This window comes from Euprymna scolopes, chromosome 2 (assembly GCF_053919585.1).
Source record: "Euprymna scolopes isolate OS-2025 chromosome 2, ASM5391958v1, whole genome shotgun sequence".
NCBI classification, from domain to species: Eukaryota; Metazoa; Mollusca; class Cephalopoda; order Sepiida; family Sepiolidae; genus Euprymna; species Euprymna scolopes.
In genome coordinates, this window is record NC_136483.1 from 201,166,519 (window position 1) to 201,179,005 (window position 12,487).

A 12,487-nucleotide genomic window follows, 5' to 3' on the forward strand; every position below is an offset into this window, starting at 1 on the left:
CCAACCCTTCTATACGTCAACACTTTTCTTAGATTTTCTATAATAATAAACACATTCCTTCCAAGCCAAAATAGTAGACATGAAAACCATACTCTTCCACCAACCCTAAAAAAATACATTAAAAATCCTCAGACTTGCAAGGAGGAATTTGATTGTCAACTAGACTAACTCATCCAAGAATATTTTGTCAATTCAGGAAAAATTGATCATTTAATGCTAAATATTTACACTGGCTTTTTTTTTTTTTTTTTTTTTTTTTTTTTTTCAATCTTTTTAAAAATTTTGGATTCAACGTTTTTTTTTTTTCTGTTTTTGCCAAATTTTTATCATTGATTAAAAATGTTTGTTATTTCTTCAAAATTAAACAAATGATTTGCAACTAAATCATTTTTAGAACCAACTCCCCCCCCCTAATTTTTTTTTTAATATTCATTTTATCTGATATTATTAGTGATGCATTTCTGATGATCGCAAAAAACTGCAGTAAACTGTTAAAGCTTTAAAGTCTTTAATTATCATTTACTAGCATGGTGCCCTGCGTTACCCGGTCATGAAATATGCTAAATTATATTTTAATTTATGCAGATTTCATATTTATTATTAAAGAGCCAATTCTCTGTTGATTATTATATTGTACCCAATATATGGTAGTGATTTTTAAAGTTTAAAAAAAAAAAATGACTTGGGTGCCATCAGCTAGAATCAAAATCCAAACATTTAGCAGTCAAACCTTAGTTGTTATTATCATCAGGGATAAGAAATAGTTAAAAATTAACGCAGTTTAACGTATAAATGTATATTTACGCATGCGTTCAAGAGCACTTATATCTACCAAGTTCCAATTTTTTCAATTTGGACTCCTTAGCAGCTAATTTTACCAGCTTTTATAAATACAAAACATGAATCTCCAAAAATGTAATCACTTGACCTGCCTTGTGCCACTCTGTGACTGTGCATCTCTGAAGATACACACTTTGGAAAAGTGGAGACAGACACACTACAGTGAGTTTTATATAGATAAAGATTAGTGAGACCATCACACCGGCTCCCGGTAGATCATTGAAGTTAAGTGACGTTGAGTCTGGTCAGTACTGAAATAAGTCACTATTTGCGAATACCAAGTACTGTATGTGCTCTTCGTTTATATCGGCATTGTTTCCAGCTATCCTCAACTTCTCCCTGCCACTGAAATCAAGCAGTGTCAATTCAAGAGGTGTGGTTAGTGATTGCTCAACACTTGCTTCACATTTGGCATGTCATTTATCATCTCTATATGATGATCAGATGGTTCTTGTCATTCTAACAAATGAACATCCAAACGTCTATTAGCAAGACTTGTGTCCTGGCGTTGCCCAGGAAAATTGAGGAAACCCAAGATAATCATGTTTTTAGTTATTTGGAAAGAGGTAATTAGTATTATTAAACATAATTTTCTTTTAATATATATATATATATATATATATATATATATATATATATATATGAATAAGTTACCACTTCTCAAGTCTAAAATCCACTCGAGGATGAGTGCTAATAAGATGAACACATTGGCAGTTGAATGATAAAGAATATTATGAGAAGATTGAAAATAATGAATGGAATGATAAAATTTGATAACTTATGAGGACAAGTTTTTATTAACATTAAATTTGAAGATGACCATGTTGTATCCCCCAGGGAAACAATCTGTCAGTAACATAGTTTTAAAATCTAAAACTATTATTGATATCAAAAACTAGAAACCGAATATTCAATGACAAAGTAAAATGAAAATATTTTTGGAAACGCAGGAAGTCATGTGATCTTTGTAATCTTCTTGCTGGTGTGTGCTAACCCGTATTTTAATGATACGGTAGTGTAAGTTCTGCCACACACAGAAGTAGGGAGTCTGAACTATCTGACATCCAGCTGTAAGGTACTACTTTAAGGTTCTCCTGTGAGGTTCTACTATAAGGTTCTCCTGTAAGGTACTACTATAAGGTTCTCCTGTAAGGTACTACTGTGAGGTTCTACTATAAGGTTCTCCTGTAAGGTACTACTGTGAGGTTCTACTATAAGGTTCTCCTGTAAGGTACTACTGTGAGGTTCTACTATAAGGTTCTCCTGTAAGGTACTACTGTAAGGTGAGGGCTACTTTGCAATGCAATACAATGGAGTATGTAAATATCTCCACTGGAAAATCTGAAAAAATTATATTTTTTTATTTATTGGAATCTTTTGAGATGAGGAATTTGCATTTATTTATTTGCGGACTGTTTTCTTTATCTTCATATTTGTTGTTTGGAACCGTCGGGTGTCGTGGATAAAGGTGTTTAATCTCTGTGGTTCCAGGTAAGCATTGTCTGAAGATAGCAGTTTCAATCCTACCCCAAAAGCAGGCCAAACAAAAAACATGTTGCAACGACAACAACTATGGAAGGCAGTAATTACTGGGATATATTTAAGACTCAGCATTCCTATCCCGTCGCGGTTAATCACTTGAAGAAGGCCAGAGGAATAGTTGGCTGAAATGCGGCGAAACAACAACTATGAAGATGAGGATAACAGTCCACAAATCAATAAACATCTGACAAAAGTTTAATATCAAATGGAGCAGCAAGTCCTGAGAACATATACGAGAAATAATATACACCACCCACTATGACTATGAAATCCCTACAGATGCGTACCTAGAAAACGGAGCCATTAAACCTGGCATAGTGATATGGGACGAGGGGAAAAAAGCAACCTTAGTAGAAGTCAGTTTCCCCAATGATGCTGGATTAAATGAGGAAAAAGATAACAAAATACCAACGTCCTATGTATGACATGAAAAGAAACTGGAATTTTAGGAAGATCGTCACCATTCCAGTTATTATAGGAACAACCAGACTCATGAAAGATAATTTAAAAAAAACTACATGTCAAATATACCTGATGAACCAAGTGCAAGAGATACAAATCATTGCACTTAAAGGCACGGTTAGAATCTTACAAAAATCTCTGTTGGAATTTTTGAGAAAGTGGGTGAATATCTGGCATCATATAGCCATTCCCAACTGGAACAAAAAATAAGAAATTGAAAAAGTTTGTAGGTAAGGCCAGTATTGTCCCCCCCCCTTTAACAATGTTGGTTGTATGGCAATCTCCCTGAACCCCCTCCCTCGCTCTAAATCATTTTTTTTTTTTCCCTTCCCATGGGAAACTAATCAGCATATTTTCTGCTCCCAACAAAAATGACATTCTTCATTGATTGGAATTTTACCAAAAAGTCTGACCCCCACATAAAGGACTGGCACACCATTTAGGATATTTTAATGTCAGACTTGGCGACAAGTCATCATTTTTTCTCTCTCTAAACAGAGGCTTTAGTGTCAACCCAATTGCCCCACCCCATCCTTCCGACACACACGGTCACACATTTGTGTTTTGTTTAGTCATTTCTCCAGAACCATGTTTCTTTTTTTGTTTTTTTTATTAATACTTGGAAAATCTTAGAAATATCTTTGAAACTTACCAGTGTCTTTATTATGTACTACGAGAGTGATCTGTGAGAGTCTTTGAAATCTTTGGGTGTATCTTCGATCTCTAAGACTGCTTCGGTACCTTCCGTTCTATCGTTGAGTTGTAAAACAATACACAGACATCTATAATATAAATCTCACCTGTCTGTTTAAATGTATGTATGTATGTTAGTATGTATGTCTGCTTAAAGTTTTGATAGTGGTGACGGATTTTCACAATATCGGTATCATTTTGAAGCTGGACGTTTCGGATGACAAATATTAAAAAATTGGCCAAAAACATTAATTCCTTCACCCTCAACGGGGCAGTTTTCTACAAGGAGGGGTCGATTTTTTGCGAGCCAGTTTTGCAAGTCATTATATCGGTTGGACTGCCTAATTTTAACAGTCCTAACTTCCGTTCGCGTCATAGAGTTGCGGTAAGATGTCAGATTTTCTTTCACTTTCTTTTCGCATTTGCGTCTGCGTACTACTACTACTACTACTTTTTTTTGCTCAACATCATCTCCAAACACCCGGGCAATGTCAGGCACCGAGGCTAGTCTATAATATAATCGATTTATTTCATTAGATACAACAATAAAAGAAGTCCGTGTTGGGTTGTAACACGTGTTGAGTTGAAAAATAAACTTTTGGCTTTGCATTTCAACTCGCAACTTTGACTTCAACCAGTTTCACTCTTCTTGAACACATGACTAAGGTTCACGTATATTTAAGTCATATCACAAACATTTTTACTAAAATGATAGGAAATTTGAAACATTCGTTGATCCTCATTCAATTCCGGGCAACGTCGCGTCTCCCTGCTAATATAGAATAGATTTATTTTGTTAGGTACAATAATATATATATACATATTTTTTTTTTTTTTTTTCACCTAAATGATTTGTGTGAAAATCATTAGCATTGCGTGTAAATTTAAGTATTTTATTTGTATATTTTATTACTTACTAAATATTTCCTACAATAATTGCAACCAGAAAAGTTTTTTTTTTTTTTCTTAAAGTAGATGGTATTATAGATTAATGATTTTAAATGGAGGTGAATAAACTATATGAATAAATGAATTCGTTGCAATTACTAAAAATTTTTTTAAGTTGACCCTTTTCCCTGACTAGTTTAACAAGATCCCCTCCAAGTAATAACATCAAATGGCCCGAGGTAGTCAATTAACTTAACCACATTTCTCTCTAAAAATAAAAAGGTATACACGAATAGCAGTTTTCACTCCAGGTATGGGCCAAATGCTACCAACATTCAGTTGGGCCAACCACTGAGGAAGTCTGCTGATCAGGCCCGAAACTTCCAATAACGTGGTTTTCAGCACTGGTGACATAGTAAAAGGTTGGCACCACGAGGTGTAATGTAATCGGTAGAAGTTCATGTTGGGTAGCAAAAACGGGTAAATTAGTTTACAAGTAAACAAGTGTTCGTATTCCAATTCTCAGCTTTGACTGAATCCAACCAGTTTTGCTTTTTTTTTGAATATGCATGAACCGTAGTCACATGGTTGAACCATGTCGCAACGGCTTCACGTTTATTTTTCAAAAATGAGATAGTCCGATCCCCAAAAAGTAATTGTTCACAATCTGGTGTTGCTGAGTGCCAGCAGTTTAGATTTTACGCATTTAAAAATAAATTGTTCCAAAATCAAATTTCACCAATAGAATTTTATCATTGACTTAAAATTGATATTCGTTTTATTTCAGAAATATCAACGATTATTTTTATAGTAAGGAAGAAGAGACTTTTTTCCAAATATTTAAATTGTTCATTTCATATGAATGAAATGATTTTATTGTTGGCATTGGTTTCCCTGATAACTTTCTAGTAAGAACTCTTTCTAGAAAGACATTGAGTACTTATGAAACAGAGCCTGCGAAAGTTATATACATCCTTAAGTGAAAATGTTGGATTCGAACTTGGCACACCCAGATTGTTAGTCCACTGCTGCCGTTAAAATACATTGGACTTCTGCTGAAATCCCATGAAGATTGTTCTTCAGGATTGTCTTGTATTCATAAAATCCAGCTTGTGGGGTTTTGTTAAATCTGCAAGATTACACATTCAACCCCTGACTACACTATTATCTGGTCGAACTTCTTGTCCAGATCAATGTAACTCTTTCTCTTTCCAGATTTCCCTGTCTTTCATAAGCTGCCTCAGATTTTCAGGATCACAGTTGGTGTCATGTGCAATTTGCTGGATGCACATGAATCTAGTTCGTCTTATGCTCGTGTGCCTGTGCCGTTGAGTCCACAGTAATTCATTCCTCACCAGCTCTCACTTGCTCCTTTGGCAGTGACCGGCAAATTGTAGACCTTGCCCCCTAATGGTACTAGATATGGCAGGTAGGTTGCCATAAAGTTGCTGCTTCATAGGATGATCGTGCCGAGATATATTTAACACTGTTTGTAGCATACAGGTGTACTTGCTGCCTAGCTTTCTTTCCAGTCTTTTCGAGCATCCAAGTTGTAGCATCGTAAACACCATTGCTCTGAAGAACGGTCTTTTCAGTTTGTCAGTTAGTTTTGAAGTTCATATTAACCGCAGCTTATCCAATGTAGCCCATATTTTTGAGATGCGAATTTCAATATATCTCTCCGTGGAACCTATGTTGCTGCCCCGATACGTAAACTCAATTTCTTTCAGTATTGTTCCATCTAGAGCTTTGATCTCCCCCTCTGCATTAAAAGTCACAAACTTTGTCTTATCCGTATTAACATAAAGACCAATGTCATTTGCAGACTTTTCTAGCTCATGTAACAGCGTTTACGCATCAGCAGTGTTATTCATGGACAGAGCAATATCGTCTGCGTAATCTGCATCAGTTATGTTTGCTGATGGATGACGTCTGCTTCTGGATTCATTTAAGGTGAAACTCAGTTTACTGTGTATATCAACAGAGGTGCGGTGCAGTTAAGACAGGCAAAAGAAAAGGGACTAAAGTATTTCCTTGATGCAATGGTCAAAGAATTCATTGTCACCATTTGGCGATCTGACCATTGTTCAAGTGTGTTTGTATAGCATCTTGATAGAATAAGTGTAACAAAGCCCAGTAATTGGATAAAAAATCATGAAAAGTTTGGCATAGACCACAAAAAAATTGTCAGTCTCCAACACCCAAAACAACAAGACTCACTGGTTGCATACGGAGTAAAGGTAAGTTTGGCCAAGAACGCACAGACATACAAGTTCCAGATGTTATTATCCTCGCTCAAGGAATTTGCGATTCTGTGCCCAACATGCCTTGTTTGCCACAAATGCAGAGGTAGGCACGACCAGAGGATAAAGCATACTGATGTTGATTCCTCTTGGATTTTTACCAGAGCTCTCTTAGCCGACTAGCTTTGACACTACCATGGTAAAAAACGATTAGAGTGAAGGTTTGGTTCACTTTACAGCGTATCAACCCTTTTCAGGTTATTCAATGTTAAATCCAGTAATTTTGCAAAAGGTTTTATGCTTTAAGTTTATATCTTCAAATATTTATTCATGGTGTTTGTTTGGGTTGCAGAGATCGTTTGTTGTTTTTAGCGTTGCAGATTATGATTGAGTTTTGCAAAGGTAAAGAAAAAAAAACAATGTTTGCATTAAAGTCAGGAAGCTAATATTTTCAGACAGCCTGATCTGGCAGCATCAGAGATGAAGGGGAAGGGGCAATGGTTGAGCAGGAATGTATTGTTAAATACAAGCGAATGTTTTTAGTTTTTCTGAGCATGAAGGTAATAGTTTTTCTGAGCATGAAGGTAATAGTTTTATCAGATCTATTAACAGTTCCTTTTTCTTTTGTCTACAGATAAGAATGTATTAGGTGTTTGTGAGCGTGTATGATGCTGGTCTAAAAACGATGCTAAGAAATTTGGTTTTGAAACATGTTGCTTTGTTTAAGATAATGTTGAAATCATAGATAAGGAATTTTGTTCTAATTATACCGAAGTTGTTAGCATGTGTGCAAGAAAGTTGTTAGCATGTGTGTAAGAAATGTTGTTAGCATGTGTGTAAGAAATATTGTTAGCATGTGTGTAAGAAATGTTGTTTGCATGTGTGTAAGAAATGTTGTTTGCATGTGTGTAAGAAATGTTGTTTGCATGTGTGTAAGAAATGTTGTTTGCATGTGTGTAAGAAAAGTTGTTAGCATGTGTGTAAGAAACGTTGTTAGCATGTGTGCAAGAAAAGTTGTTAGCATGTGTGCAAGAAAAGTTGTTAGCATGTGTGCAAGAAAAGTTGTTAGCATGTGTGCAAGAAAAGTTGTTAGCATGTGTGCAAGAAAAGTTGTTAGCATGTGTAAGAAATGTTGTTAGCATGTGTGCAAGAAACGTTGTTAGCATGTGTGCAAGAAATGTTGTTAGCATGTGTGCAAGAAATGTTGTTAGCATGTGTGCAAGAAAAGTTGTTAGCATGTGTAAGAAAAGTTGTTAGCATGTGTGCAAGAAAAGTTGTTAGCATGTGTGCAAGAAAAGTTGTTAGCATGTGTAAGAAAAGTTGTTAGCATGTGTGTAAGAAATGTTGTTAGCATGTGTGCAAGAAAAGTTGTTAGCATGTGTGCAAGAAATGTTGTTAGCATGTGTGCAAGAAATGTTGTTAGCATGTGTGCAAGAAAAGTTGTTAGCATGTGTGCAAGAAATGTTGTTAGCATGTGTGCAAGAAATGTTGTTAGCATGTGTGCAAGAAAAGTTGTTAGCATGTGTGCAAGAAAAGTTGTTAGCATGTGTGCAAGAAAAGTTGTTAGCATGTGTGCAAGAAATGTTGTTAGCATGTGTGCAAGAAAAGTTGTTAGCATGTGTGCAAGAAAAGTTGTTAGCATGTGTGCAAGAAAAGTTCAAATCAAACCAGAAAAGGTACTTTTATATGTATTACACCAATGATGTATTTTTTGTTTGCTTTTGCTTTTAATCATGTTCACCCAAACTAGACATATTGCCACTTGATGTAAGGGGCAACTATTTGAGACCATGTTTAATGGAGATTAGCAAAATGTTGGTTTGCATTATATTTAAACTTCTGCATGTCAGTACAGTCAGGGAAGCAAATAGTGGGGAGAATATTCCAAAATCTGGCAGTCCGATGGAAGAAGCTATTTGAGTAGAACGCTTTCTGACATCTAGGGACTTCTGTAGTGAAGAGGTGGGATTTTGTTGCTAAACAGATTTCTTGGGGGTATGTATGTCAAGGGAGTACAAATAGGATATACCAATGATAAGTAAAAACTAAATACAACTGATGTTTATGATTCAAGTTAAGTTGTATGTTCTTACATTGTACATTATTTTAACTTGATATTTGGATCAAATAGATTTGAAGCACCCCGGAATAATCAATAACCAACAGAACATATTTTGTCTTAACACTTTTTTTTTTCAACTTGTGATGAATTAAATATTTTTTATAGCGTAAATGTTCAATATTAAATTTTTTTTTAAATGTTCAATATTAAATTTTTTTTTAAATGTTCAATATTAAATTTTTTTTTAATGGAATCTTTTTTTGATTCCCCGACAAATAATTCACTTCTGTTTGTTCGCACTTTTCTCAAGAACCACGCCTTGGATTTTTTTTTTTTTTTTTAATTTTGCACAAATATTAGTCATGCTGAAAGTTGTAAATACCATACGCGACATTCATTAGAATTAATGTGCACATGGATTACTATATTTAAGGGATAGCAGGTGCTCAGTATTGGTTATAGAGCATTTGTAGGTTTGAAATAACATCTCAAAATTGGAATATGCTGTCAGTGAAGGAATCTACTGGTCTGTGATAGCCATTAAACGCAGGTTAATCCGCGAAGATGTTAGGTGTAAAAGGAGGGGGGGGCGACGGGAATCATTAACCGTCGGATTTGTTTTCATTAAATGTTTCCTGTTTTGGCAGTTGGATTTGTGGGTCATTTGAAAAGCAAAGAACGATTCCCAACCTCACCCAAGGCACTTGTCCCTACCTACCTATATATATATATATATATATATATATATATATAATCTTTCTGTTGTCTAAGAGGTTAATGAGAAGTTCTGATATTTTCTTTGCCTTTCATATCTAATGTTTTTTTATCTAAACCTGCAAATTAAGTATTTTGTTTTAAGGGCTAAAAGCAAACCATTCGTGAACATTTCCTGTGTATTCATCCGTTTGACTTAATTATTTCAATGACCGTGTTTCCTAATTGCATAAAATGACTTTCACCTGAAATGAACGCTTTACAAAGAATCATTTGTTTGTTGTTTCTTTTTTACAGAATAACATAAATATCACGCCACCCACTAAGTCTATATACTTGATTTTTTTTTCTCACTCTGATATTGATATTAAGAGTGTGTGTGAAAAGTCACTACCAAACTCCTCTCAAGATATTTGATATCCAGAGTTGAAATTTGATATATAGGGTATTTGGACCTGTAGCACACTTTTGATTTGGTTTTTAGCCAACAAAACTTACTGCTAAGGGATCAAAATTGAAAATAAGACATTACTTCTGCTGTTACTTTTGCACATGTGCAAAATTGAACATTCATAGCTCAAAGTTGTTTAATTTTTAACCTCTCGTATCGATCTCTCAGTAGCTTAGACACTGGAGAGATAAATAACGACTGAGGCTCTAAACATTCCAGTTTTAATTTTAGCACATGCTACCAAAGTCATTTTTTTATATAACTTTTGAAATTATATATATAAAAGTGAAAATGTATGTATGTGTGTTCGCTTTTTCTGTATGTCTACAAAAGGCTTTTTGGCCGTCATTCTCGGTTGGCTCGCTCCTTCTTAAAACCTTTTATATGCTGTCTAAATAATATCTACGACTAAGGAACTCGGGTCGCAGCTATCTTTAATTTACCCGGCTTTTACAAGCTATTTTCGAGATATTTTGTGATCGCCGCATAGCGGGGAAAACAGAAACTGGTTTCCAGCGCAAAACTAGGCGACTTTTTTGCACCTGCTAATTTTACTTTATAAACGTCAACTTAACACGCTTATCAATTCATCTGTTTACGTGGTCAAGATGATTAGGTCGCAGGGTTTTTTTCCATTTCCTTTCCACCTCCGCGTCAAAGGTTCATGGTTCAAGCCTACCTTTCTACTAAAACTTTTTTTTTCTTTTACACCTCCAAACACCCGGCCAATGATTTTTTTCTTTTTAACAGGGTTGTTTTGATCTAACCCCCCACCCCCAAACACCCGGGCAACGCCGGGTACCCCCGCTAGTTACTATATATTTGATAAAAGTCAATGGAGAATTTGCTCTATGATTATAAATATGAAATCTGCATGAATTTAAAAAATAATATTTATAATATTTATGCATATTTTATGACCAGGCAACACCTGGCCGTTATTAATGGAAGTCACAACAAAGTATATTTGGTATAAATGAACTAAAATATACATAAGATGTGAACGTTTTTTTAATATTTTTATGCATTTTCGCTTAAATATAAAGTGTTGTAAATAAAATGTTGTATTTTAGAATTATTTTTAAAATCCCCAACGTCTACAAAAATAAACGTTTTATAAATATGACTGTTTATTTTAGACTATTTTTAATACTAGCGGGAGGAGGGGTCGCCCAGCATTGCCCGGTCATAAAAACAAAAAATAATTGTGACAATCAGGGGGGGGGGTCGCCCGGTCGTAAGACAAAAAAAACAAAACAAAAAAAAAACGGGACTTGGGTGGCATCAGCCAGAAACAAAACTGAAAGCAAAATTTTATAAGCAAAAAAAAAAAAAAAAGAAAAAAATTGATGCATGCTGGGTGCGAACTCACATGACTTAAGTCAGTAAGCAAACGTGTTATCAATGTGCCCAGGAGGACACAGATGTTATAACGTCACAAATTTAGCTTTTTAAAACGGAAGAACATAACGACAGTTTGCATAAGCATGGTTTGCCAGCCGCATCAAAAGCAAAGTTTTTATCTGACACCCCCCCCCATAGACAACATTTTTACACAAAATAATAATTTTTTTCCAGTTTTTTAATATTTTTTGTCCGAGAGATCACTCTGTCTAACAATACCACATTCGTGCTTGTACGTTTAAGATTTATATAATAGACTTGCATGGATACCTGCCATTGCCTGGGTGAATATGAAGTTCGGTTGGGACACAGCTGCTATACTAAGGATATTGAGAAACTCCCACAAAAGAACGGAATCACCCCCCCCCCCCCCAAAAAAAAGAACTTACCCACCAGATATTTCAGCAGAAGGGATACGAAGAGAAGTAGCTATTCTTTGGATACCCCCCCTAAAAAAAAAAAAAAAAAATCAGAACAACTTTTCTTTCAATCAAAATAGCAAGTGTCTGTGCAACCACAAAAAAAAAAAAGCTGCGGCAGCTGGGTTCGAACCTGGAACGCAAAAGAGAAAAAGGGGAAAAAGCTAATGCGCTAGCTGTCACAACCACGACGATTTATGTTTATAAACATACTTTGTTTGCTATGCATGTGTGACTTGCAAATATCGCAATGCGAAAAGTGACCCCCCCCTGTCACTTTGCAAGAAATGGTCCAGTTGACCATCACAGAATTAATCTTTTTTTTTCTAATTTTCACATATTTATCTGAGGCATTCCTCTTTCACATGGTACCGGTTTCAACCCGGTTGAATGCAGCTGATAAAAGTTTTTTTTTTTTATTTTCGATACTTATAAAATGAATTCCTGTACAAAACATATCTAAGAACACTGCCAGACATATAAATTAGCTTTGTGTAATATTTGCAAAAGATCGGCTCAGTCGTTTCGAAACCTATGAGGAAGGAACTTACACACACAAAGTGACTTTTATATAAGTGTATGTGTGTGTATATATATATATATATATATATATATATATATATATATATATATATATATATATATAAATTTTTACCACCTGAGGCTGGGTGTAAATAATTAATGTGAAATGAAACAGCTTTTCCTGCTTGATTCAAACCCATTGAATTGTCGACTTCCTGACTGACGTTCTCTTTGGGGGGGTCACATA

The 12,487-nt window shown here is 35.0% G+C and overlaps 1 protein-coding gene across 29 annotated transcripts in view; it reads left to right on the plus strand.

Moving 5' to 3' along the window:
- Positions 1 to 12,487, plus strand: part of LOC145301788 (uncharacterized) — a 533,649-nt gene that overhangs the window by 402,406 nt on the left and 118,756 nt on the right. The window lies entirely within an intron of this gene.